This window comes from Pseudopipra pipra, chromosome 1 (genome assembly GCF_036250125.1).
Source record: "Pseudopipra pipra isolate bDixPip1 chromosome 1, bDixPip1.hap1, whole genome shotgun sequence".
NCBI lineage: Eukaryota > Metazoa > Chordata > Aves > Passeriformes > Pipridae > Pseudopipra > Pseudopipra pipra.
Genome location: NC_087549.1, coordinates 127,496,414 through 127,522,191, shown reverse-complemented (window position 1 = coordinate 127,522,191; position 25,778 = coordinate 127,496,414). Strand labels below are relative to the sequence as shown.

Here is a 25,778-nt window from a genome sequence, read left to right as displayed (position 1 = left end):
CTTTCTGCTATCATGAATGTTTTTTAAGTACTGAGCCGGTTGCTCCGGCTGTGGCTCAGGGCTTTAGGCTTCCTGAAGGTGCCTTTTTTGTGCCCCTTTCTGTGCTCATTGTTGCTTATAATATTTTTACCTACCTGCATAGAGGCTATCCACAGAAGAGAGAAGCTTGGGCATGCTTGTTTGTAGTACCTCATTGGCCAGACTCCTCTTTGATTTAGACGGGTGCTGGTATGGCCAGACCTGATTGTCTAAACTTCCCTTTCTCCTTTTCAAGTTGTTTCTTTGACATGTTGTGGCCTTATGAAGACCCTGAATGATCAGTGATAAATAAAGCAAAAATAATAAATAAATAGAAAATCTACTCAACCCCCCAAAAACATCCTTAGACGTAATGCATTTTTCTCCTAAAAAGCCCAGCGTTCCTGAGGGATGCTAATTGGTGCTCTATTATGTGCTGTATTTTGTGGGGATTTGGATCTCTGCATATTTTAGCAGTGTCTGTATCCATGAATGCACATTGAATCAGCCCCTTTCTCCTCCGTGTCAAAATACATGGTGACAGTTCATGAAAATAACATCTGCCAACAAGAAGAACGCTAGGCAGTCAAACAAGAGCTATACTACAGGCACTGAACTGGATCTGGTTCAGCCTTTTGGTGCTTTCCAGTATGGCATGGCTTTTTTGCACAGTGAATGCATATCTTCAGCATAAGTAATGGCAGTTGCAGTGTTATCTTTTTTTAAAGGTTTTTAAGGTTGTTGTGTATAATTTGTAAAAAAGCCAGATGCATCTCTTCACTACCTGTGCTGTTAACACACCTCACTTTGCCTTTGTGATTTTTTATTCATCTTAACAACAGTTAAATTATTGTTCAATATTTTTGTACCTCAAAATCCAAGACATATTGGCACTGTAAAAAATAAGCTTGAAGAAATACCCCATCCTGAGATAACCCTATTCTGCAAAGACTGCAGTTCATTTTTATTTCTATTTAAGTGATGTTTCCCATTGATTTTAGTGTTGCACTCTGAATAGCAATTAGATGGTTAAATAAGTATATTGGAATGATATTAATCAAGAAAATAAGCAAATGACAGAAATAATGAGCAAAGAGTGATGAAGATAGAGAAGGATTCATATGGGGTTAAATGCCTGCCTAGGACCAGCTTTCTTTGCTTCCTGTCCCTGCCATGAATTGCCTGCGTGCCCAAGCAAAAGCAATGCGTAATGTAGGACCTTTTTTTTTCCCCCCAATTTTGGGGGAGGGTTTTTGTTTGGTTGGATTTTTATCTGATTTATCTGATTACAAAGTTCTTCAGCTTTAATATGTATGTTGATATGTATGCCAGGTAGTACACCCTGGGGTCTTAATTTGGTTACAGACTCAAAATAGTACTGTAATAGTGTTTAACGATTGTCATGATGGGAAGATACAAGTTTAGCACTACATATATCAGATAAATTTTGGGAATGCTGCTGCTTTCGTGACATGGATGATGTTGATGGGATTCTATCATTCTGGCTGTCCACAGCCACTTTTGTCCTCATTTTGTTTTAAGGCATGCTTTTTGCCTTCAATTGTCCCCAAAGGAAAAATGATTGTGCAGTCTTGGAGAATTACACTAAGGGGAAATTACCTGAAGCTGGTCTCATCTGAAACATGCCTAAAGCATCCTGAATTCTATAAACTGTGCCAATGTGTGGTTGAGACTATCAGGAATTTCCCAGGTTAGACTTGTGATTTGCAAGCAGTTTGAGTGATGATCCTGAAGATTTTAATATCTCTAGGGTACAAGCACTGGAATAGTGTAAAATTATTGCTATGAGTATGAGGACAAAAAGCACATATGAAAAAAATTCAAGTGGCTGATTTTGGTGATAAAAGAATAGATAAACAGGCACATAAGACTTTTGTTAGAAATAAAACAAACAGCAAACTCGAAGTTTCAAGATATAAACACATCATAAGCTGTCAACATAAATAGTACCATGAAGAATAAAAAAAAAAAATCTCTTCTATTGCAAGAACTCTGTCTGTCTGCAGTGTATGTGATGTGATAAAGGATTTTCTTTTCTCTGTGTGGTCCCATTTGATTACAATGCTAGTGAGGCCTGGCCGCATTCCATATATAATTAATTGCAGCTTTGGTTTTAGATTGCAGCGGGGCCGGGCTGCCTCTGCCCCTTGCGCTTGTTCACATCTTTAGATAGCTTTCCACCATGCCAGCTGGTGAGTGAATAGGACCTTTCACAGGGAGCCTAATAGGCATGAAAGGTTGAGTCATTGTCCTTGTTGCCTCTCTAGTTAATCTAGTGACAAACAAGGTTGGAGCTGCTGCAGTTGACATTCTCTTTATTGCCTGCAATTTCAGCGTAAACACTGTGTGTAAAGGGATTTCATCTTTTTGCCAGATCGTTTCTGTTTCTTGCTGGTTTTGGAAGGAATGTATTCTTTACGAAGAGATAGCAGTAAAAAGCCCTATGTGTTAGGTTCATTTGTTTACTCCTAGTTTCCAGCAAAGCAGACAGCTGAGTGCCTCAGGTTGTATGTTCAGGTTCCAAGTTTTACAATTTATTTTTTTTTTATTCCTTCTGAGGTTCAATTCTCTCTACTCACATAAATTATTTCTACATTGCATGTGAAGTTATACCAACCTATCGTTTCAGTTATTGCCTGCTTGCAGGGATGTGTTTTTGAACTGTTATTTATTTATGCAATATACAAGCTTAAAATTAAAAAAGAAAAAGGAGGTCTATTTTCTTCCAGGCAAATGTTAAAGATGTGAAAAAGATTATTTTTAATACCCTTTTGGATAGATGCAAAAAGCAGAAAATGTAATCTAACTAGGAAATTCTATAACAATAAAAAATGTCCTTTCTATGAATAATTTTCAATTCATTTGAAAAAAATATTTTTTCTAAAATACTTCTGATATTACTCTTACTAAAAGATAAACAACTTTAGATAGCATGTAGTAAAAAAAGTCAGAAGTGCAAATAAATTCCATGTAGGTTTTGACACCATGCTTGTTTTCATAAGTGCTTTTGCTTGGTCATCATATCTAAAAAGTTGGAGGCCTTTTTAAAGTCTTTTCTGAGCTCAAGACAGAAAGAGGAACATATACCAATTTGTCATTTCCCTATTTTCTACTTCTCTCAAAATCAAAGATGGAAAAGTGAGTAAAAAGGGCTAAATCAACATCCAGCAAAACTGTTTGCTGGCAATCTTGTCATTTATAGAGACAGGATAAGCAAAAATGCAGTTCTGGCAGTTGCTTTTCTTCTGTAATGAATTATGTGTAGTACAACCCCCCCCCCCCCCCAACAATAAAAAAGCCAACAACTCCTAGGCTTCCTATAGGAGAAAATTCTTTTACAACAAAAAATGTAGTCCTGTCGTAACCTCCTTCCATGAGTGTGATGCAGACACATGGTGAGCCCTTGGCACTGTCTAGGAGGCTTCAGTGTCCCTGAGCTGATCAGTACCACCACCAGCATTGCTTGGGCATAATTTCTTGCTTTACCCTCCTTTATCCTGGAGAAGCTGTGGAGAGAAGGGAGTGCACTGAGCAGCAGCACGGGGATGTCTGGGCTGCCAGAGAGGCAGGATGTGTTCTGGAGCCCCTTGGATAGAGCGCCTGTGCTACTTGAATATCTGTGCTTTACGAGATTATCTTCAATAACAGCTCTTGTACACCTGTTTCCTTGTTTTAACAATAAATCAGCTTTCTGGATTCAACCTGGGCCTCTGCCTATGTCTGCAGTAACAAATGAGCAATATGCACGTTTCACAGTTCTTAACAGGCCCAATCTAAGCTTGCACAAATGTACTGCAAGTTGAAGAGTTTGGTTGGTGCAGAGGCAGTTGTCAGAACTGTACTGCAGAGGAACTTGGAGCAAAACTCTCATTAATACTAAAGGAGAAGTTTGCCTAGTTCCCTGTTAACCATGCTGAAAATCTTCCCCAAGAGATACAGTTTAATAGTCATAATTTAATTTGATTTGCATTACCCCTCTTTGCCTAATTAAAAATGTATATAAAAAAGCAGAAGGCGTGGAGAAAAGAACTGTTAAAATCCTCAATATTTGGGACTCGTTGTGATGTTTCACCAGTGCAGTAAGAGCAGGAAGAAAACAGCCCATCCTTTTGTAATTCTGCATGACTTGGGACAGTTATCTAGCTACAGTGGTGACTGATGGGAAATGTTGACTTTCCTGTCCATTAATCTGAACAATATGCTATTCATTTGCAAGGGTAGTAAGAGAAGAAATTTGATTACAGCACAGGTCTGAGGCTTGCTTTAATTAGACTAAAAGCAGGGGTTTTTTTTGACCCCACTTCTATATTTTCTTTATGATTGCCTTTAAATTGAGATATTCTTCTATCATGATAATCCACAATGAAATCCTCTCTCTCTCTCTCTCTCCTCTTTTCTAGTGTATAATTTTGTTCTATAATCTTACTTCTCTTAATAAACCTACAGACTTGGTTTGTTAGAGTAAATAAACACAGCTACATTTAACCAATTCTTGATGGCCTATAGACCTTTCTACTTTTTTTTGCGTTGCTCTCCCAGAATTGAGAACAAGTTAAAATATTGTGTCTGATGATCCTTTTTGTTTGGTGGGTTTCCCCCCCAAAGATATATTTGAAATTTAGTGTTCCAGAATAAAAAGGAGGGGTGGGAGTGGTGCATGAGGAGACACAGAGAAGGATTCATTCCTTGCTTCATTCTGGATGTGGAAGCTGCACACGTGATGTAGCCTGTGTCCTTCAATCTTGCTGTGCAGCACTCATATTAGGCTATCTGTTCCAGGAGTCTCTGTGGCTGAAGGTCAGAGGCTAAATGTTATTTCATGCTGTATTGGGAAAGTACAATTTGGAAGCTGCCTAGAAGAAAAATCTGAAATCCAATGTTGAATGATACTCACAGAGATTGGTAAAATCTCAGTGTATGAAAGAAGAATTTTTTTTTTTTAAATTCTGCCTTTTCTGCAATAAATAGCTACTTGAGTAGGTATTAAGTTCTGCACGGAAGTTTCCTGCAGAGGGTTCTCTGCAGATTTGTTATTAAGGAATACCTTGGAAAGGATTAGGATAAGACTCTTAGCAAACTAAGTATCTAGAGGACATTCTTGATAACATGTGACTGCCTTCTGACTTTTGACCTTCCCCTTTAAAGTGTTGATGTCAGGATAATTATCATGAGGCTCTATAGAAAATCAAAAGTTTAAATTGTTCCCTCCAATTAAGATGGTTTTTTAACATGGAAATGAAATCTAATATATGTAGAAGTCCGTATTGGTGGTGATACTTCATGATGGTGACATAAAAATAGTGCTTTTCACAGCTGCTGAATTGTATTTTGATCCAAAGAATAACTTCAGCTTCACTGACAGATTATTAATAAAAAAAGAATACAATGAAAGCAAAAATGAACAGACTTTTGGATCTGACTACTCTCAGTTCTCTTCTGATATCCCTATCTTACCCATCACCCTTTGATTCACACCAGAAGGGGGATCAAAAAGATGGTTGCCTTGCCTTCATGCTTCAAGACATTCTTTTTTTCTTCACTGTCAGCACTGATGCATCTTCACTAATGCTAGCATAGTCCACTCTGAGGCACTTTACTCTCACCCTTGTGGAGATGAGTCAAAAAGGTTTACATGAGGTTTGGGATCAAAGTCCAAATGTCAGGCACCTGACATTCTCCCACTTCTTTCACTCAGAGCTGTTTCTGAGGTAGCAGTAGTAGGTATCATTTCAGGAAAAGAAAAAATGCTGGTCACACCCCAATCACCCTTATAAATAGGCTTTCAGAAGCAAATACAGAGCAATTCTACATTTAGTATTCCTGTGCTGTTTTAAACAGAACTAGTAAGTTTTTGCTGGACTTTGATACTTTTCTTTTTTTTTTCCCACTGAAAACAATCACGTTTGTTCTGCCTAAAGAGGAGATTTTTGTTACATCCCCTTGCAAATGGTTCCTGATCTCTGTTTATATTTCCAAATTTTTCTTCCTTCCCAGCATAGTCAATTTGAGGGAGGAGTAGAATCACTATGGCAGCAGGCTGCTTCCCAGACGTGTCAGAGAAACCTGCCAAGTTTCTTAGGTTTATTGTGAGTGGTTCTGAGATTCTCTTTTGTGTTTGTCACGCAATCAGTTGAAAATAGCAGTATTTGAATAAGGATTTCACACTCCCTTGTTCTATCCCTGGCATGGCCACTTGTGTTTCATCATCCATGTCAGTCTCATGCTTGTTCCTGAGAGGATGGAAAGGAAATGGTGGGGTAAAATACTCCTTAATTTGCTTCTGAAGACAAAGGTCTCATCATGCCTCTTGTACTGGAGCACTGGTACAAATCGAAACAACAGCCCCTGGAGAGTGTTCAAATGGGGTTTTCTGGAACTGTGTCACATTTGTTTCCTCATTGGAAGGTCAGAGGGCTCTGAGAAGTCCGTAACAGCAGATCAGTCTTGTTGACGCGGCAAGACTGAGCTGTTTTTTTAAATTGTGTCAAGGGTCAGCACCTCCAGCAGAGCAGCTACTGCTGTTCAGGCAGCCAGTCCTAGCAGGGAAACTCTCAGTGATAGATGCTCCTCTTGTAGGTTGTGTTACTGTCATTGGGAAAACACTTCCACAGCTTTGGCATGTGCTTACTGCAATCTGTCTCATTAATTTCCAAGCTCTGTTTTGGAGTCATTCTTTCAAATCGCATCTGGGAGATGCTGGGATGCCATACCTGGTCTTGGGTTATATACTTTTCCAAGCTGAGGGCTGTGGAAGTGTGATAATACCTGCCCTTCAATGCTACGGATCCGTGAGGAATACCGTTGGGTCTGATTTTGTGGCACCCTTATAGATATTCAGTTCTGCACTGCAGACAAGTCCTGAGCCTCCAGCTATGTCAGCTGTTCCTTATCACCGCAAGAACACATCTACATCAGATGACATCAAGTCCAAAGAATGATGTAGCACCTTTCCTCATAAGTGTGTGCGCTTTGTTTTTGGGATATCCACTGGAGAATATAGGTGGTGCTCCATGCCTGTACACCAGATTTTGATGTATGCCTGTGTTCTGATTACTAAATGTACTTTATAGGCTACTCTGTTGATTCCCTGCGAAATGGCTGAGTTGAATTTCATCAGTGTTTGGAGCTAGAACTGCCTCCGTTATATGGTTAGAATTATTCTTTACAAGTATCTGTTTCTTTCTACTGACTGTAAGGGAAACATAAATTCCTAGCTTAAGTTTTTCGAGTCACCCTGTTGGTCTGTGTACCTTTGCAGTGCTGAAGTAACTCATCTGAATCCAGCCCACACTCTTTGAAGTACCTGATTTAGAGGCTTTTGTTGCATTGCTTGTTTGTTACTTGTTATTTTTCTCCCTTTTGCATCAATAGCAACAAAGAAACCCTTATTTCTATGCAATTCCATCAGTTGCATATAGAAATAGAACAAATACCTGGGAAATCAGAATGGACCCCAGAAGGGCCTTGTAGAAATTTCTTTTCTAGCTTCAAAAGGTACTATTTACATAATGCAGTAGCTTCACTGAAATGAATAAACTGTGATTTAATGCAAGACCTTTTGTCTTTTATATCGTACATTTAAATAAAAGATGTGTAATTTTAAAATAAAAATATTTGAATTAAAGATGTCTGGTTAATGAATTTGTGAAATTGAAGCCTGTTTCTGATGCACAGCATCGAAACCTTTCACTCTTATTTTAGTAAACAGTAAGAAGTAGGTTCATATTAGCTAATCTAATGAAGTCAAATTTAATATTATCTTAATCTCAGCTGCTGCCCGTGCTCAGTTTCAATTTATGTATTACTGGGTTCCCTCTGGTCTGCTCTTCTGCTTGCCTTTGTCTGTTTAAGACTGTAGACAGCTCAGGAAGGGTCACTATCTTCCAAGACAAGCATGGACAGAAAAGTAAGTATCTGTTCATACTTTTCTTGGCTTAGACCCACATCCCTGCTTTCAAAGGACCTCTCTAGGATCTCTAATTCTTATAGGAAAACAGTAATATATTGCCATCAAAAAGTGTTTTCCATACTGTGGTTTTTTTTTTTTTTTTTTTTTTACCACAGTTACATAATTCTACGGAAGTGTGGAGAGTTTCCCTTTGTTCTAACCAAAGGCTTTAGCTACACTGCAAAAGCTTCTCTATATAGGATTTTTACAGCCTATAAGCTTCTGTAGGCTTGTCTTCTTAATAGGTTTTCCAATGAGTTATTCTGCTTTTATTCATGGCTGTAGTGCTGTTGGAGTTTTCCCCTCTGAAGTTTTTGGGACAACTACTTTCATTAACTTTCACTTGTTGCTTCCCTTATTCTCAATTCCCTTCTAACCCTTCCTCACTGGAAGAGTGTTTTCTTTATAAGCTAGGAGCAGCTCAGAAATGCAGGCCTGTAGCTTTTACTCACTTCAACTGTTGCATGTACCTCCCTGAACAGCTAGCTTAAAGGAAACCATTTTCCAAAATGCTAAATGTTAGGAAAGATCACCCAACAGATGCTTGATGTGCCATCTGTTAAAAACAGGAATGAGGCTGCAATGGAGAAAGAACACATTGAGGAGAATAAATCCTGTTTCTTACTCTGTGATCTGCATATCCTGCCGTAACATCATTTTTTGAACTAATTCAGGCTTTCTTTGCAGATTTGACTTTCAGCTTTTTCCTAACATGTGCAAACAGACATTGCAGCTGCTTTTGTACGGCATCTCAGGCACTGGTCATCTCTACTGCCCTTCTAACTGGAAGTGTGGTGCTAGCAAGTCCCAGCTGCTCTTAGAACAGGTGATAAAACTCTTGCAAGAAGAAGCCTTCCCAAGGTTCATTTTACTCTGGCCTTCAGGTATATCTCTGAAGTTCTGAACTAGTCCTCTTGTTATTTCCTTCTGGTCTTATTTTAGTTAATCAGATGATGGAGGACAGCCAAGGCTCATCTCTAATTCTATTTTCTATGCTTTATATGCCCCAGTTGCAATAAATCTCAGACTACATTGCTCTTTGGCATCCAAGCATATTGTGTTGATGCTATGGAGAAGGCAAAACCCCTCTGCAATGAATCTAAGACTGTTCTTCACAGAAGGCTACTTCTTTGACCCTTGCAGTTGCTGTCAAGTGGATAGCTGTAGCCTGAATTCCTGTTTATTTATTTATTTATTAGTGAGGGTGTGCCTAACAGATGAGAACACGTCCAGCTTTCACATGGGAAGGAGAAGTTGAGATTCTGAGTGCTGAGTGCTGAGCTAAAGCTCACATTCATTTCTTGAAACACAGTGCCCCAATGACTAAACTATAAGCTTGAATGAGATAGGGTCATGCTCCTGCTTCTAAGGCTGGTAATGGTGCAGAACAATGGTTACATCAAGATTTTCTAGTACTAGTGATTTTGGTTTTTACTTGCTTATACCACAAGTGTTGAGATGAGGATTTCCAACAGTTTTCTCCTCTCTGTTACAGACTATTTAGTGTTCTTCTAAGGTAATTGCTATGGGGTAAGAAATTCACAAGAAATGCCCTTTCAATAAAGGACTTTTCTATCTTTCTGTGCCCCCCTGCTTTCCAAGCACAAGGAGTGGTGCCTAAAAGAACGGGTTCTGTAAAATGGAAAGTGTGAAACCATGTGTAACTGCATTGCATGTTTTTTGACAAATCTGAGGACAAATGCTTAAAACCACAAAAAGACTGACTGCTCTATGCATGGCCTCACTGAACCCTGGTAGTGCAGGCCCCCTTCCCACAGAGTGCCCTTTACATTAGCAGTAACTCAGAAACCTCTATTAACGGCTTTCAGAGAGGCTAGACAAACTTCCTCAGAGTTGTTATTCTGAAATAAATTTTTTGGGTGGGGGGTGTATATTTTGTTGGTGCTTTTTTTTTCTTTTGCTGTTGTTTTGGTTTGCTTTTCTTGTTTTGTTCAGGTCGGCTACTTAGGATGTATGCCAGAAACCGAGAAGCTACTGGAGTGTGATAGCAGTGTTTATGACTGCATCAGATTCTGATAATAGCCAGCTTTCAGACTAATTCTACTGTCAGGAATACCATGTATGTGACTGGAATATAAGTATTTGTGAATAGATCACAACTACTTCCTGTTTCCATATTTATATAAAAAGAGATATATAAGTCTTGATAGTGAATTGTCCTTTCTTTCAATTCAGAATTTTACTTTGCTGTGATTTGAGGGACCTTCAGATGTGCATTATCGTAGTAATAGCAGGCTTACCACAGTTGGTGAATAAGTGAGACGTAAATGAGAGCAGAACCCAGGCTGTGGTATGTACTGCAATTACTGTCTACATCAGGGAAATTATAATGCCTTCCTCTCTGGTTACGGTAAGACTACTACGTCATGAGGAGTTTTGCCAGGGGAAATCCGTATGTCTGACACTTTTAAGAGATCAGAGTTACATTAGAAACTCTTTAATAACTAAAACTCTGTTGAGCCTTATTGATCCAGACACAGAGAAAAGTTTTTGTAGCATAACTGAATGTACTTCTGAAAGTGTGCAGCACTGCAGTTCAATACACCTGCAGAATTCCTGAGGTCTGCAACCGTTCAGAAGTTTCTGTAAGAAATAAATTACAGAGCAGCTCTCAATAAGGGGGAACTGGAAGAACCTTGTTTCCTTTGTTTAGAATAGAGTCAAAGCAGACTGAAAAAGGGAAGAAAATATACCTCTCCTATGAATTCACAGCTCTCTTGTTTCTTTCTAGTATGTAACGTAAACTGAGGAGTTAATTTGTTTTTAAGTGGTTTATTTTTTTTTTAATGTCCCTTCTAAATGCAGATTGTCTATCCTGGAAGGGATTACTGCAGAACTGGAGAATAAGTCCCATAAGATAAGAATTCAGCAAGGGAAAAAGATATTTCATCAGGATGCTACAATATTAGATTGAATTAATTGCTCATTTACATTGCAGGCGAAAGACTTAGAGAATGTATGAGATGCTGGGTCAGCAAGAGGAAAAAGAATGATGGTAAGGAAAACTTTATCAGTTTGACTCTTTTCTGTATGATTGCTGCTCCCAAGTGGATTAGAGGAGTCCTACTAGAGAAATAGAGGATAAGGAGGAGGGAATTGACAGATAGAGATATACCCAATCTTGTTTTTAAACAAGATCGATAACAGTGCAATTCTGAACTGGCTGGACAAAAAACCCCTACACTTTGGCATATCTCCCTACTCATCTCCTTGGCTGCTCTTCATATTCTACTTAAATATGTAGAATAAAACTTATTTCATTATTTCCTTGAAATATCAAACTGCTACTGGGAAGGACTGGTGAAAATAAATTTCATTTGCATCTCTCATAGGGATCATACATTGCAGCCAAAGTAGTGTCACTGTTTTAATATCAAAACACTACCAAGGTTTTGTCCATGGTGTTGCACATTCATGTACCTGGTGTTACGGCTGGTGGTGTGACAATGCAGAATAATGAAAAACCTGAAGAAGGTGTCACATTTTTACACAACACTTGAAACTGGTGTAGGGAGCAATTATTGTTGTGTTAATATTTGGTTTTGATAAAAATGACAGCCATATCTAGACAGATGTGTTGAGTGAGTCACAAAATGGCAGGTTCTGATATAACACTTCTCACAGAGAGTGTTTGCCAAATGCCTAAGGTAAATGTGTATGGTGTTTCTACTTTTACAATAAGCTGAGCAGCACACCAGTATCCAGTCCCTCCTAGGGCTGGAAAATCTTCTCAATAAGGAGGAAAGCCCCCTCAACTATTGTTAAGTCAAGTAGTTCCATGAGACAGAGTCTGGCTTTTATATAGTAGCTTCTTAAGGTTTGTGTCTCTTGATGGATTTTCTAATGTTTAAAGTGGTTTGAGGGAATCTTTTTCTGTTTTTGAGGTGTTTGTCTTCCTCCTATAAGGATTTCTGGATTGTAATAAGGTTTTCCTTTCTATTCCCTTAACTATGTGGAACTTTTCACCTTCTGGCACATTTGGTTGAAACTGATCAACATGTCCTGGGATGTGAACACACATGGAAAATCAGACAGCTTGGAAAGATAAAAACCTCCCAGGCCAGTGACAAGAACAGGAACATTTGCATTAGGTTTCCTTTTGCCAGGCTTGAAAAAAAGCCATTGTCAAGACTGGCTGGTAGCTTTAGCCCTCATTGAGACAGCTGAGCCTCTGTGTCTGAACCAATTCCTATGGTTTTAGTAGGATTGGGCAAAAAGGCAGCTCAATTCAAACTGCTTTATTGGCATGACTAGTGTTACAAGCTTTGCCAAAAGGCATGGTGCCACTAGGGATTTGAGAGATTCAACGTGTCAAAATTATTTTGGTCTTAAAATGAGTGCTATTTGATACTTGATTCTTCAATGATTAGAACTGGAGAAGGTTTTGATCTCTGTTCCTGATCTTAGACGTTTGGATAAATAGTTTTGGTAATGGCAAGACTTACTTCGTGAGTCTGTTCATCTAAAAACTGACAAAGGCCAAACAATAAGGCTCTTTCCAGTGTTTAGAGAGAGTCTAGAAAATAGAATTTGGATTTAAGACACAAAGCACAAATACCCTGAGTCTTTTCTAAAACTGAAACAGAGGCCAAATCCTTACAAACAGTCTGTTAATTTGCAAGTAATTGCTCTAATAATTAAGTGCTCAGTTAGCTGATATTTGGGAACTGTCATTTAGAATGACAATACAAAGAGTTAAATCCTAGTTTCTTTAAATCCAATATTAAAGCAACATCAAACAATGCCCCAGAATATGTATGTCAGCTATAACTGGGCTGGTTTGTACTTCTTGGAGTCTAAAGCTGTGTACTGGAAAATGTTAAGCTGATAAAGAGTAAAGAGCTGCACTATTTTCAGCTCTCTTATCCAGTTAGCTGATTAAAACTGTTTTATAGCTAGAATAGAGCATCTGGGCTGGTACACATAGCATTCATCAGAGACTCTAAATCTGTGAAAAAGAGCAGGAAAACAACAAGCTTGGAATAGACAGCCCACAACATCTGAACAATTTGTAGTTAGAAAACCCCGCTGATGCTCAGAAATCACAAGTATCTGCCAGTCCTTCAGGATTTTTTTCTCTCTGCAAGCATGTGCTGTTTTTCTGAAGTTCCTATGTGCCTTCTAAAAAAAAAGTTGAAGATGGAACATACTGTACTGAGTAGCAGCCAGCATTCAAAGAGGAAAAACAATTCAGACTGTGATGCTTCTTCTATCTCCCAATTTACCATAGTTTGCATATAAAAAGGATGATAATTTAGGTTGTTTTCTTTGTTCCCTTTAAAGTTTTAATATGGGTACTAGGTGACTGATCAGTGCCCTGTTGCTCCCATCTAAAACCTCCAAAGAGGTCACAGAGTTTATAAAGGATTGCCTGCCCTGGGCAGGCCAACTACTAACTGTAGTACTGATATAGGCCTTAATCTTGTCCGTGGCTTTTAACCTGAGCTATGTCTTCCAGTCCCCGTAAGAGGCTCAGTAGTGCAATTACATGTGACTTGCTTTCCAGATTCTTAAAAAAGCAAAAATCCAGAAATTTACTACTTCAATATCCTTTCCTGCATAGAGCCCCTGTGAAGCACTTAAATTGCCACTTCTGGTCTTAACAGAAGATTTTTACTAGAATGAGTTGAGGAATCCTGAAACCAATTCTGCATTTGTGGAATAAGGAGTCAAGTTAAAATAGACTTAATTTTAACTAAAAATACTTCACTTTTTAACACCACAAGTATAACAAAATAAAATATTTTTTCCTTTTCAACATCCAAATATGTTATGAACCGCTCAATTATATTCATTAGAAAAGCGAATAAAACTGTAAAAAAAGTTATATAAACCTCTTCTTTGGGGTGGCTGTGTAATTTTAAATCCTTATTGGTACGGGTTTTATTTTCAAATTCTAAGTACTTTTACAACTGAACTTGGATATAACGCTCTTGAGACAGTGAAGTATAGATTTTCAGAGGAAGTGAAACAGTGGAGAATGTTGAAATAAAAAGGTGCTATAAGTGATAATAGAGTGGGCTGATGGCACTGTGAAATTTCTGCTTTTGGTCTTGAAAGAAGCAGGACTATGTGGAGGTGAAACATGGTGTTGGATACAAAGTGCAAAAGTCACCTTTGGGGATTCTTTTAAACTTACCCTCTTTGCAGATGCTTCACTGCAGACACTTGCTCTGAGCTTTGCTTTCTGAGCACTTCAGCACATGAAACTTCCGGGACAATCCTTGATTTAAGAAAATATCAGTGTTCTACTCTTCAGGCCACTTCTCACTGCCTTGCTGCAGGGGTGAGATGGGAAGAGGATGCAAGGCTTCAGTTTTCCATGACCCTGAGTTCATGGGCAGCCTTGGTGGCTTTGACCAGATGGTATCTATCAACTGGATGAATGCATCTCCAGAAACTGCTGTAGCTTGTTGGATGGGTGTCATGATTTAACACCAGCCAGCCACCAAGTCCAAGCAGCCACTTGCTCACTCCCCCACCAGCAGGACTGAGGGGAGCATTGGGAGGGTAAAAAAACCCGGAAAACTCATGGGTTGAGATAAAGACAGTTTAAAAGAGAAAATAAAAGCTACACACACAAGCAAAGCAAAATAAGGGATGAATTCACTACTTCCCATGGGCAGGCAGGTGTTCAGCCATCTCCAGGACAGCAGGGCCCCATCACACGTAAAGGTTACTTGGGAAGACAAATGCCATCACTCCAAATGTCCCACCTCTTCCTCTTGCTTCACTCTGCCTTATATACTGAGAATGATGTCATATGGGATGGAATATCTTTTTGGTCAGTTGGGATCACCTGTCCTGGATGTGTCTCCTCTCAGCTTCCCATACACCTCTAACTCACTTGCCAGCATGGCAGTATGAAAAGCAGACAAGGCCTTGGCTCTGTGTAATCACTGCTCATCAATAACAAAACCATCTCTGTATTATCATCACTGTGTTGAGCGCAAATTGAAAACATAGCCCCATACTAGCCCTTGTGAAGAAAACCAACTCTACCCCAGCAAAAAAACAGTGCAGTAGGGCTGACACAGGGGCAGCCTGGGGTCTTGGAGGTGCATCAAACCCTGTCTCTCCAGGGAGCCTTTCCAGCTAAGCACTATTTCTCTGGAGGTTTGCCACCTCTGCTTCCCCATTTGTCTGTGGGCAGAGCTGATCTCTGAGTGCTTCCTCGTGCACGTGCGAATTTACATGTTGGGTTTTTCCTCACTCACCTGTCCTGCATATGTTGTGCAGATCAGACAGCAAAGTGCTGGTAAGGGGTAACTGGTTTTTTCCAAATATACACCATGTAGCACTGTAAGTTCACAGGGCAACCTTTCATTTATAAGAACACCACCAACAGTGACATCAGACTGTGGAATGTCGCTTTCCTCTCCATGGAAAAACGTGGAGAAAGTTTGTCACTTCAGATGCTGAGCCTGCCAGGGATTGTGTAATGTTGGTAGTAAAGGTTTCTTTGGACATGGCAGTGGTTGTTCTACCTCAGGCTGTATTTAGGGGTACCTCTGAGTTTGTTGCTTTCTTCTGGTTCAGTTCAACTCTGACACTTCTCCTGGTGTGGGCTTGGGACTCTGTCTCTCCTCGATTTCCAACACTGACGTTGCTGTCAGATGGGTGCCCTGCTGCACTCCCACCTATACCAGCTGTGGCAGGGCAACACCTGGCACTGTGTCTGGCATGAGAGAGCATGAGGGTGGCTGTAAGGACGAATGTTTCCCTGGACACCCTGCAGCATCCCTGTGTGGTGTGATGACCCTGAGCTGCCAGGCTGTCAGTGAGTGTAGGATGGCTTTTCAGCCCGCTATGAGGGGGGAAAGGCATTGCAATGAAACTTCTCTGAGGCTGGAGAGCTCAGCCCGAGCCAGAGGCTTTCCTCTCTCCTGTTATCTGCATATGTGCCCTGGGCCTGGCAAGATAATTAGTCCTTTGTTGGGCAATTTTTTTCTCATTTAAGTGCTGTGATAATGAGCTACAGTCAGTGCCCTTCATAACAATATGATGGGGGTAGCAATGCACCGCTAAGCGACACGAGGTTGTTTTAGCCAGGTGTAGCTGGAAGGTGTGGGATGGAGGTGGGGGTGGCCATGGCAGTGCAGGCAGACAGATCTGGGCAGGAGGAGCAGGCTGCCCTGGGCTCAAAATCAGGGCCCATGCAAAACTGAGAGAGGCTCCTTGTCTGCATGCTTACCCTGGGGAGGTTGATTTTAAAGCTGGCACGCAGTGAGACATTCTACTTTTTCCACCCTATTGCAGTTGCTGTTGCCAACCTCATTAAACAAGAACCTCCAATCTTTGGCCTGCTGTGGAGTGGGAGGGAGGACTGGCTCCTACTGTGCCTGATCTGGTTAGTTATTAATCTCGGTTCCTGCCTGATCCCTGCTTGTTACACAAATAACACAGGCTTGGAGATCACTTATCAAAACTATTATTCTTTAATGCAAAACTGTGTGTTACAGGCAAAGCAACTGCAAGTGCATGGGAATGATTGAGGATGAAGTTTTAGGGGAGAGGGAAACTATTTATGGAATTGAGTTGTGCATAAAAGAGTTTGCTCTTATGGTTGAAAAAGAGACAGGTGATGCCACCCCGTTTGGAGGGATCTGTTCCTGCCAACTGGGGAGTTTGCTATTCACCTGTGATCCTGTTCCAATTTCATACCTGCCCTGTTGTAGACCGGTAAAAGGCCATTCTTTAATGCTGGAGATGGGAATATTTTCTGCTTTCTGTAGCTCTCCAGAAGCTTTTCCTAAACTACAATCCCCAGTCACAGGTTCTTGTCTGAGGTGGCAGAGAAGGCTGAATTTGGGAACTGTGTTTGAATGTAAACTTCAAGCTGGGCTGGTGAGGCTTAGAGGATCTCTTCCATTAAGGTTTCAAGCTGAGATCATGGTATGGGTCTTATCATGATTATCAGATGCAAATCACTCTGAGGTGCTACTTTTGTCTTTTCTTGTGTTGAATAGGAACATGTTGACTAGCACTAAGATAGAGAACATGATAAGAACTAATAGTTACTTGGACAGGGATATATTTAAATTTTGTTGTCTTCTGCTCTACTATGACATGCATTGCAGCACTGCTGTCCAGAGTAACACACTGTGGAAGGAAATTAACCTGTCTTCACTATATGGAAATTGGGATGTGATTTCTATTGTGTTTGAACTAAGGAGAATGAAGCTGCCTGTGACGCAGCTATTAAATTTCCTTTTTTTGCTAGTTGTGCCCTTTTGTTATGGATTAATTGCACCTGGCTTGGTAAGGGGTTGTAGAAAGATAAAATTTTTTAATTGGAAATATCCAAAGCTATTTTATTACAGTAAACCTTGCCAGCCAAACGCTATGTGAACATGATTTTGTCTAGTTTTGCTCTTAAATAGCTGAGACCTTGGAGTCAACTTAATTCATTGTGTTCCATGTAAATGAGTCTGTACTAAATGACTTAGGGGTGTTATCCTTGTAGGTCTGAGATGAGGAGTCTGGGGGAAAATGATAGCATCTGACTGATAACTACTACCCACTAGGGAAGTCCCTGGCCTTCATTTCAGTAAAGATACGAGCACAAATGCATTATTACACTCCTAAAAAGCCAGAGGAAGAAATTCTTCTCCCTGCCCTTTTTTGAGGGCACTCAGGTCTTTATCTTTCCAGGCAAGAGCAATTTTTGCAACAATCTGTCTTCTTGAGGGATTAAGTCAGTGTCAAAGAGAGGGGAGGCAAAACTGTTAATTGCAGGCAATTCAGCTGGGGTAAAAATGCAATTAGAAGAGACATTGTGGAAATTGCAAATCCCAGGGACTTTTTCCTTATACCGATTCTCTGTACTCTGATTCATGTGTTCGGACCTGCCAAGTTACTCACTTGGTAAAGCATGAAACCAAAACCAGAATTTATCAGCAATTTATGGTGAAGACATGGAAAACCTCTCAGACATCTTATGTCAAATTGCATGTTTTTCACCTGCTAGTGCACTTGTTTAAGGTGGTGTAGACCTACCTATGGCTGGGTAGTTTTTAAAGATACACACTTCCAAGCAGTTGACAAGAACTGTTGTATGAAAAAGTCTGTATAAAACCAAAGTTTCAGGTAAGGCTATTTCAGAGCTCAAAAATAGATCACTGAATGGAATGAATCACTTGTTCACCTAAATGTGGTGCCTGAAAGAATAGGATCTGTTATTAGAATAGATGTTTTGTAAGTACTTTCTTGTATTAAGCACTTGATTCAGAAAGGTTCCCGTGCAGCTCCATACAAGTCAGGTTTTGTGCAGTTACAATTTCAGCTCTGAGCCGGACCTGTGCTTCTCATCATCACAGTCATCCTTTAGAAATCATCTAATGCAAAATTAAAAAAAACCCAAAACATTAAGATTTATAGAGAATTCTGAAATTAAATACATATAAAGAAAGATCTCTTACCATACGCAAACATTAACTCATACAGCTGACATAGTGAATCCTTTCCAGCATTCAAAAAGGTAATTTTTGTTGTTGTTGTTTGTTTGTTTTGTTTTTTTTTTTTTGCTTTATGAAGGTTAAATACAGAATTACTGTTATAGAGAAATTATTGAAAGAAAACTTATCTGTATAAAGACTCTTTTCCAAGCTCTCGGGACTCTGGCTTCCTCAAATACAAATACCTTATATATTCAAGCTGGGATGTACAAAATTTTGGTGTTGAATTCAGTATCTACGTGACTAGAGGTCTATATCTGGTCTGACGAGGTACTAAACTGTTCACAGGCACTTCATACCTTTCTAATACTTTCTCTGATAAAAAAGGTAAATGCCATGAAATTTGCAATCTATCTACCACCTCCAGGCATAGTGTTTAGAATTGTTGAAAAAAACCAAACCAACAAACCTGGGGAGGTAAGAATACCTGAGAATTGATCCATGGCTGAAGATGAAAAATGTAATTTGGCTAGAATGTAATTAACATCATGTTATGTGGAACAGATTCACTGAAGAGGAGTGTCAGTTCTGATCTCCATTCTTTGTCTGATTCTTGGTAGACATTGAACAGGACGCTAATGCAATACATCTATCTCATTTCATATGAAATGGCAGAATAGAATGAAGAGATTTGTGAAGAAGTTGAAAGAGTCTAAATAAAAAAAAACCCCAAACCTTGGGAATGACAGTTACTTCTGAACAGCTCAGGCCCTGAACTTTGCGAGAAGGATTCTTTTTCAGGGATTTGTTTTTGATTTTGTTTGGTTTTGTTTCGGTTTTGTTTCTTTGTTTAGTTTGTTTTTTTTTTTCTGTTTGTTTGCTTTTAAATAGTATCTTTAGCTTCGGTTGTGGCATTTGAACTCCATCTAGTTGAGCGTGCTTTTTCTCACACTGTAGTCAGAAGAGTGGATGCAGCTTGTTCAGGTACACCTGACCTATTCGGGAAGTAGCCAAACTCGCTTAAGAAATAAAGATGTGGCAATATAAAGCAGCTTTAGCTCCAGAAAGTTTTTTATGTTTCCACATGAAAGCTGCTGTAATTGAAGCATTGCTGGTACTTGTTGGCGCTGACTGAAGTCAGTACTCCTGAATGCCAGAGGTCCATTGGCTCACCAAGAAAAGTTTAAGCTCGTCCTGTCTTTTTTCTTGAGCCTACGGTAGATTTTGGACAGATGTCTGCTGAATTGAATCTGCCTGCTAATATAGATGAATGGTAGTTATAAGTTTAGATTGACAGCAGGCAGGGTGGCTTGCCACTTCTCACAGCAGTGTAGTCTTAAAGCATCAGCACAACAGTGCCCTGAGCTGGTTTCAAGCTGACTCAGACAAGCCTACACAGGGTGTAGTTACAACTTTACTGTTTGTATGTGCAAACCTGAGGTGTTAAGGGTGTCATGGCATGGCAATAAAAAAACTACAACTTGAGTAGTATTAATGTTACTGAATTCTGGAATGTGCTGCTTTACAATTGACTTGAAAAGAAGTAATACATTTCTCTGCTGCTATAGCAACTGAGATTTAGATGTGTCTTCTCTTGAATGTAATCCAGAGCATCATGTATCATGTGCCTAGGATTTATGTATAGGAGACAAAGGGTGCTACAGATGACTTAAAAGAATGTGCTGTGGCCGTTTCAGAAGTTACTACCTGCAGCTATCTGTTCTGCTCTTCTGTAGGAATTTCTAGCATCCATATTGGAGCTGGCAAAGGCAATATGTATCGACATCAAAACTCCCTTAGAGCATAACCCGGCATTTCAGCTTAGACTAATAATGGCTCATGTTTGTAAGAAGATTTAGTTGCTGCTGCTCAACAGGGTCTGCCCTGCCTCCGTAGAAAAAGGGTGGAAAGGAGAGCTGAACAGGAATCTTAGTTGCTTCTGAACTGTCCCACTTTACACTGATAACATTTGTAAACTGTGGCAGCTGAGGTGTTGGATACACATCCTCTGTGGCTGCCCCTATGAGAAGGTACAGACATTGTAGAGGGAAGTACTGGGCAATGGGAGATATTCCTGTTACCTGGCCCAGCTATACCTGCCTAAGAAAAGGAGATGGAGCTGTACTGTGTCAGATCATATGGCATTGTGCCTGTGGTACAGGCACACATTCCTGTCTACCAGTGTTGCTTTTGGAAGGTAACCTTTCAGCAGAGATATAGAATAAATAGGATGTGCAAGAGGCAAATAATTTATCTGTGACAGCAAAGTTTAGCAAGGGCTTGTTTGTGGCTTCTAGATGTCTCAGAAGGCCAAAAGTACCTGGTATGTGGACCAGAGTGTTGTCTAGAGTTGCCATGTTGAACTACTTAAAACTCACCAACATGTAATGCTGAGGAAGAAGAAAACTACTACATGTCTACTCAGTGTAAGAGGTATCAAGGTAAGAGACTGGTACCCTACAACCTTAATTCTGCTAAGTCCTTCAATTTGGAGTTGCCATTCTCCTTCAAGGCCTCATAGAAAAACTACCTGCTAAAGTAATCTGCTCAGCTGCTCATGAATAGCACGATTAGACTGTTAGAGTTGCACTAGAGCACCATGGTTTGTGCTATCTGGCAAAATACAGGTGAAAAACTAGATCCTTCTCTGTGTTTTCATTATCATAGTACTTAAAGATTTGTTAACATTTTGCATTGAAATATGTGGTGTAGAGACACTTATTAACCATCAACAGAAAAGCCTTCAGTTTGTGTGCATTGGAATGAAAGCTTTTCTGTGGTCAAGATTAAGAAAACCAGTGACAGTGTTTCTGTACCTCTCTGCTTTGGTAGTATGGTTCCTTTGATTAGTACTTAGTTTTGAGTCAAAACCTGACTAAATTTATTTCATTATAAAAAAAAAAAGAAGCAATCAAATCTTATGCTTAGAAAATTCCTTTGAACTGAAGGTCTGAGAGAGGTCTTAGGCTGTATTCTTAACCTCGTGGTCTTATATCTGCCAGTGGAAATAAGGCGCAAGAGCAGGTTTTGCAGTAAAAAGAAAGCATCTAATTTAGTTTGGTTTAGGAGTAACTGTAAAGACCATGCTGTTCTTCTGAAGGGAGACCATTTTGAAAGAAAATAACTTCTTCTTTTCCCGACATGCATAAATATTTAAGTTTTCTAGCATGAAATATTAACAACAGGAGGAAAAAAGATACCATCTTTGGTTTTGGGGGTTTTTTGGCCATAAATAACAGAAAAAGAGAGTTTAAATAATTCAAGTTATTCCATTAAAACAATTACAATATTATCTTTGTGCCTGAGAAGTATCATATGTACAATTATCTATATATGTAGGAGTAAGAACTATAAGCTCATTCTACCTTGTTGAAAACATTTGTGATCAAGAATTTCTGAACAGCCTTGCAAGAGTCAATGAATGACTGATTGCCAGGTCTGGGAGTTCTTAGAGATATGTTATCTAAGTTTTAACTTCTTTCCATTAAACTTTCTTATACAAGAAGAAAGTTGGATAAACTTTCTTATACAAGAGTTGGATGATGATGACTGTGTCACGTGTTTGGGAGTAAATGCCTAGGAGATAAAGGAGATAAATTCCCCCTGCTGTTTCCTCTCTGGCTATGCAAGAGAGAGATACAGTTCTACCCAGTCTTGACCTGAAATTTAGGAAACAAATGTTTTATCCAATGGTTGTGAAAACCATAAAAGATGCACCTACTCTTCTAGGAACAAAGAAATATTGGGCAGGAGCCTTCCTTCTTCTGTATGAGTGCCTGATGACAACTTACAGGATTCATCTGCTCCTGTTGTTCTTGTGGACTTTGTGGAGCTTTTTTGAGAGAAACTTGAATCAGTCAAAAAGAAATAAATGTACTCTGAATTTATGTACTGGGTCAGGTGCTTTGGGAGTTTATGCAGAGAAGTTGTAGACCCCTGGGCACCTGGGGTGGGAGCCTGGTACTTGGTGGCTCAGCTCAGAGTGGTTCTGCACCTGGTGAGGCCAGGCAGTGACTGGATTGGGTTATGGTCTGGTTTCTAAAAAAAGATAAAAAAATATTTCTAAAAGTCTTTTAGAAATATTTGTTCAGATTGAGGTGACAACTATGTATCTAACTTAATTTAAACAAATATATATTTGGTGTGCTGCAAGCCTTACATTTTTCAGTTCAAAATTCAGACTGTTGTTTTTAAAATCTTTATTCTTATTCTGTTAATATGTTTTACCTCACTCTTCTAAAGCAGTGAAATTCCAATTTTCCTGGTTCCCTTGATTAATGCAAGTAGAATTGTACATTTTCCAAATTTCCTCTAGAAATGCTGCACTTTCACAAACAGACTAATTTTAAAGGCTCTCTGAGATAAGTTGTTTGTTTGTTTGTTTTTGTTTTTGTTTTTTTAAATAATATTCAGGTTATTAAACTACATTTACTTTTTGCCTCAAGTACTTCCATACTGCTCTTTTCTAACTGCTAGAGACTACAGCTAGCTGGAGGGAAATCAGAAACAGTTTAAAATCCCTTCATGAATTATTTTGTCACATCAGTGACAAGAATAACCTGATAAGTAGTGGCAGTATGTTTGTCAAATCAATTCCACCATGAGGCTTCCTAGATAAATGCAATGAATGTTTACAGACTGAACAGTTGACCATAAAGTTCCTCTAATACCAACCCTTGAGCTTCAAGAGTCTGTGTGCTGAGTAGCATGCCTTTAATTAAGGAAACACAGGTTGACCTTTTTCCAGGCTTCACACTTCTCTGTCAGATGTCTTGTCATCAAGTGCTAGTCACCTTTTCACACTGTTAAGATATTGAAGAAAACAACTAGCAACCACTACAGGTAGAAAAAATTATAACCTCTGTCTTTAAAACTTTCATTAATGCAGTTTGTTTCATTAATGCAATTGTTTTCCTCATTGCATGGAGGAAGAACCAAGGATTGTGTTATAAGAAAGTACTTCAGACTGAGATATTATGAAGTGCTTAAGGACAGATCTCTCCTGATGTGATCATAAAATCATAGAATGGTCTGGGTTGGAAGGGACCTTAAAGATCATCTAGTTCCAGCTCCCCTGTCACGGGCAGTGACACCTTTCACTAGACCAGACGGATCAGAGTCCCATCAAACCTGGTTTTGAACACTGTGAGGCAGCCACAACTTCTCGACTCTAAAGAACTTGTTTGTGGTACTTTCAGCTGTAGCTCTATTTTGCTGGAACAACTTGGAGTTATTTTAATGCAACTGGGAGCAAACTAGTGGTGCAATACCCAGGGACTACACTGAAGCTTAGCGCATCCCACATCAACTCCCCTACCCCACAGAAGATCAGAATCCATGTGGGAAAGAAAACCTGGATAGCATTTTGTTGGCATGGAATCTTGGTGGGAAGCAGTCATAATAGTAACATTATTTTAGAAAGAACAAGAAAGGCCAAGTGTTTCTAAAATATTTTATTCATGTTGTACATGTGTAAAAATGATGACTCAGAGATTTGAACAGAAATCTGATTTTTTTTGTTCTGAAAAACAGATCCTTCAAAGCACTTTCATTTTCTGAGATCATCTGAAAGCTTTTGCATAATGCTTTCTTTAGAAAGCAGAAGAAAAATCTGAAATTTTTTGCAAACCAGGAGCATTCTCATGTTGGTCTGTGGTGTTGGCCCTGGCTGGATGCCAGGTGCCCACCAAAACCACTCTATCACTCCTCTTCTTGATTGGACAGGGGAGACAAAACACGATGAAAGGCTTTTGAGTGGAGGAGATAAGGGCAGAGAGAGATCGCTCACCATTTGCGGTCATGGGCAAAAGAGGCTTGACTTGGGGAAATTAGTTTAATTTATTGCCAATCAATCCAAAAGGGATAATGAGGAATAAACCCAAATCTTAAAACACCTTCTCCCCACTCCCCCTTCTTCAAGGGCTTCACTTTGCTCCTGTTTTTCTCCACCCTCCTCCCTACCAGCAGCACAGGGGGACAAGGAATGAGGGCTGTGGTCAGTTCATGATATATTGTGTCTAGTGCTCCCTCTCCTCAGGGGGAGGACTCCTCATACTCTTCACCTGCTCCAGCATTGGCCCCTTCCACAGGGTGTGGTCCTTCAGGAAGAGGCTGCTCTGGTGTGGGTCCCCTGCCAGCAAACCTGCTCCAATGTGGGATCCCCTCTCCATGGGTCCACAGGTCCTTCCAAGTGCCTGCTCCAGCATGGCCTTTCCACAGAGTCAAAAAATTGGGCACCTGCTCCAGCATGGGGGTCCTCTGTGGGCTGCAAGTGGATCTCTGCTCCACCGTGGACCTCCGTTGGCTGCAGGAGGACAGCTGCCTCACCATGGTCTGCAGGGGAATCTCAGCTCCAGTGCCTGAAGCACCTCCTCTGCCTTGTTCTTCACTGACCTTGGTGTCTGCGGAGTTGTTTCTCTCACATATTCTCACTCCTCACTTTGGCTGCTGTTGCCAGGGTTTCCTTTCCCCCTTCTTAAATCTGTTATCCCGGAGGCACCACTGTTGCTAATAGTTCAGCCTTGGCCAGCATTGAGTTGGTCTTGGAACCGGCTGGGATTGGGTCTGTCAAACATGGGAGAAACTTCTAGCAGCTTTTCACAGAAACCACCCTCGTAGCCCCCTTGCTGCAAAAGCTTGCCACGCAAGCTCAGTTTATGGTAACATTACAACAGCTTTGTAGAGGCCTGAGTCATTAAGCAATGGCAGTAGAAATGTACATCCTCAGTGTAGTTAATTCCATGTAAAAGCTTAGAGGACAGTCCCAACTATCAGTCCTAACCCCAAAACAAATCAGATTACTTCAGCTGCACCAATGCAATCGGTAGCGGATATATGAACATCCCCTGGTGTATATCATGGTCTCACAGATGGTGTTGCCAGAGGGTTAAGATGGGACGTGCTGTGGTAGAAGGTGGAGAGGAGCAGAGGGGGCAGCTCTGTGCTCTAGCTAGGCCACAGACTACATGTAAAACTGCTGCTGTAGACAAGCAAATTTTGAATCTCAGCTAAGGTGAATCATATGGCAAAGTTAAAAATGGCAGTGCTATGTAGACTTTAGATTTTCAAGGGTTTGACTAAACAACTCAGCTGGGGTTGTCCAGCCTGGAGAAGAGGAGGCTCAGGGGAGACCTTATCACTCTCTACAACTACCTGAAAAGAGGTTGTAGACAGGTGGGGATTGATCTCTTCTCCCATGCAACCAGCAGTAGGACAAGAGGGCACGATCTTAATCTGTGCCACGGGAGGTTTAGCTTAGATATTAGGAAGAAATTTTTTACAGAGAGAGTGATCAGACATTGGAATGGGCTGCCCAGGGAGGTGGTGGATTCACCATCCTTGGAGGTTTTTAAGAGGAGGTTTCATGTGGCACT

The 25,778-nt window shown here is 40.1% G+C and overlaps 2 long non-coding RNA genes across 4 annotated transcripts in view; one reads left to right on the top strand and one right to left on the bottom strand.

Annotated features, from left to right (window-relative positions):
- LOC135424734 (uncharacterized) overlaps positions 1–25,778 on the top strand; it is a 301,350-nt gene that overhangs the window by 57,054 nt on the left and 218,518 nt on the right. For both annotated transcript variants that reach the window (XR_010435332.1, XR_010435331.1), the window contains exon 2: positions 10,947–11,003. This is a non-coding gene — a long non-coding RNA (uncharacterized LOC135424734). The remainder of the gene's footprint in view (positions 1–10,946; positions 11,004–25,778) is intronic.
- Positions 10,430–15,307, bottom strand: LOC135424739 (uncharacterized). Of its 2 annotated transcripts, none has more exons than XR_010435333.1 (3): positions 15,226–15,307; positions 14,148–14,286; positions 10,430–10,591 (listed from the first exon to the last, which is right to left on the bottom strand). It is a non-coding gene; the product is annotated as an uncharacterized LOC135424739 (long non-coding RNA). The 2 variants fall into 2 exon arrangements; XR_010435334.1 differs by lacking the exon at positions 15,226–15,307 and adding an exon at positions 14,588–14,706.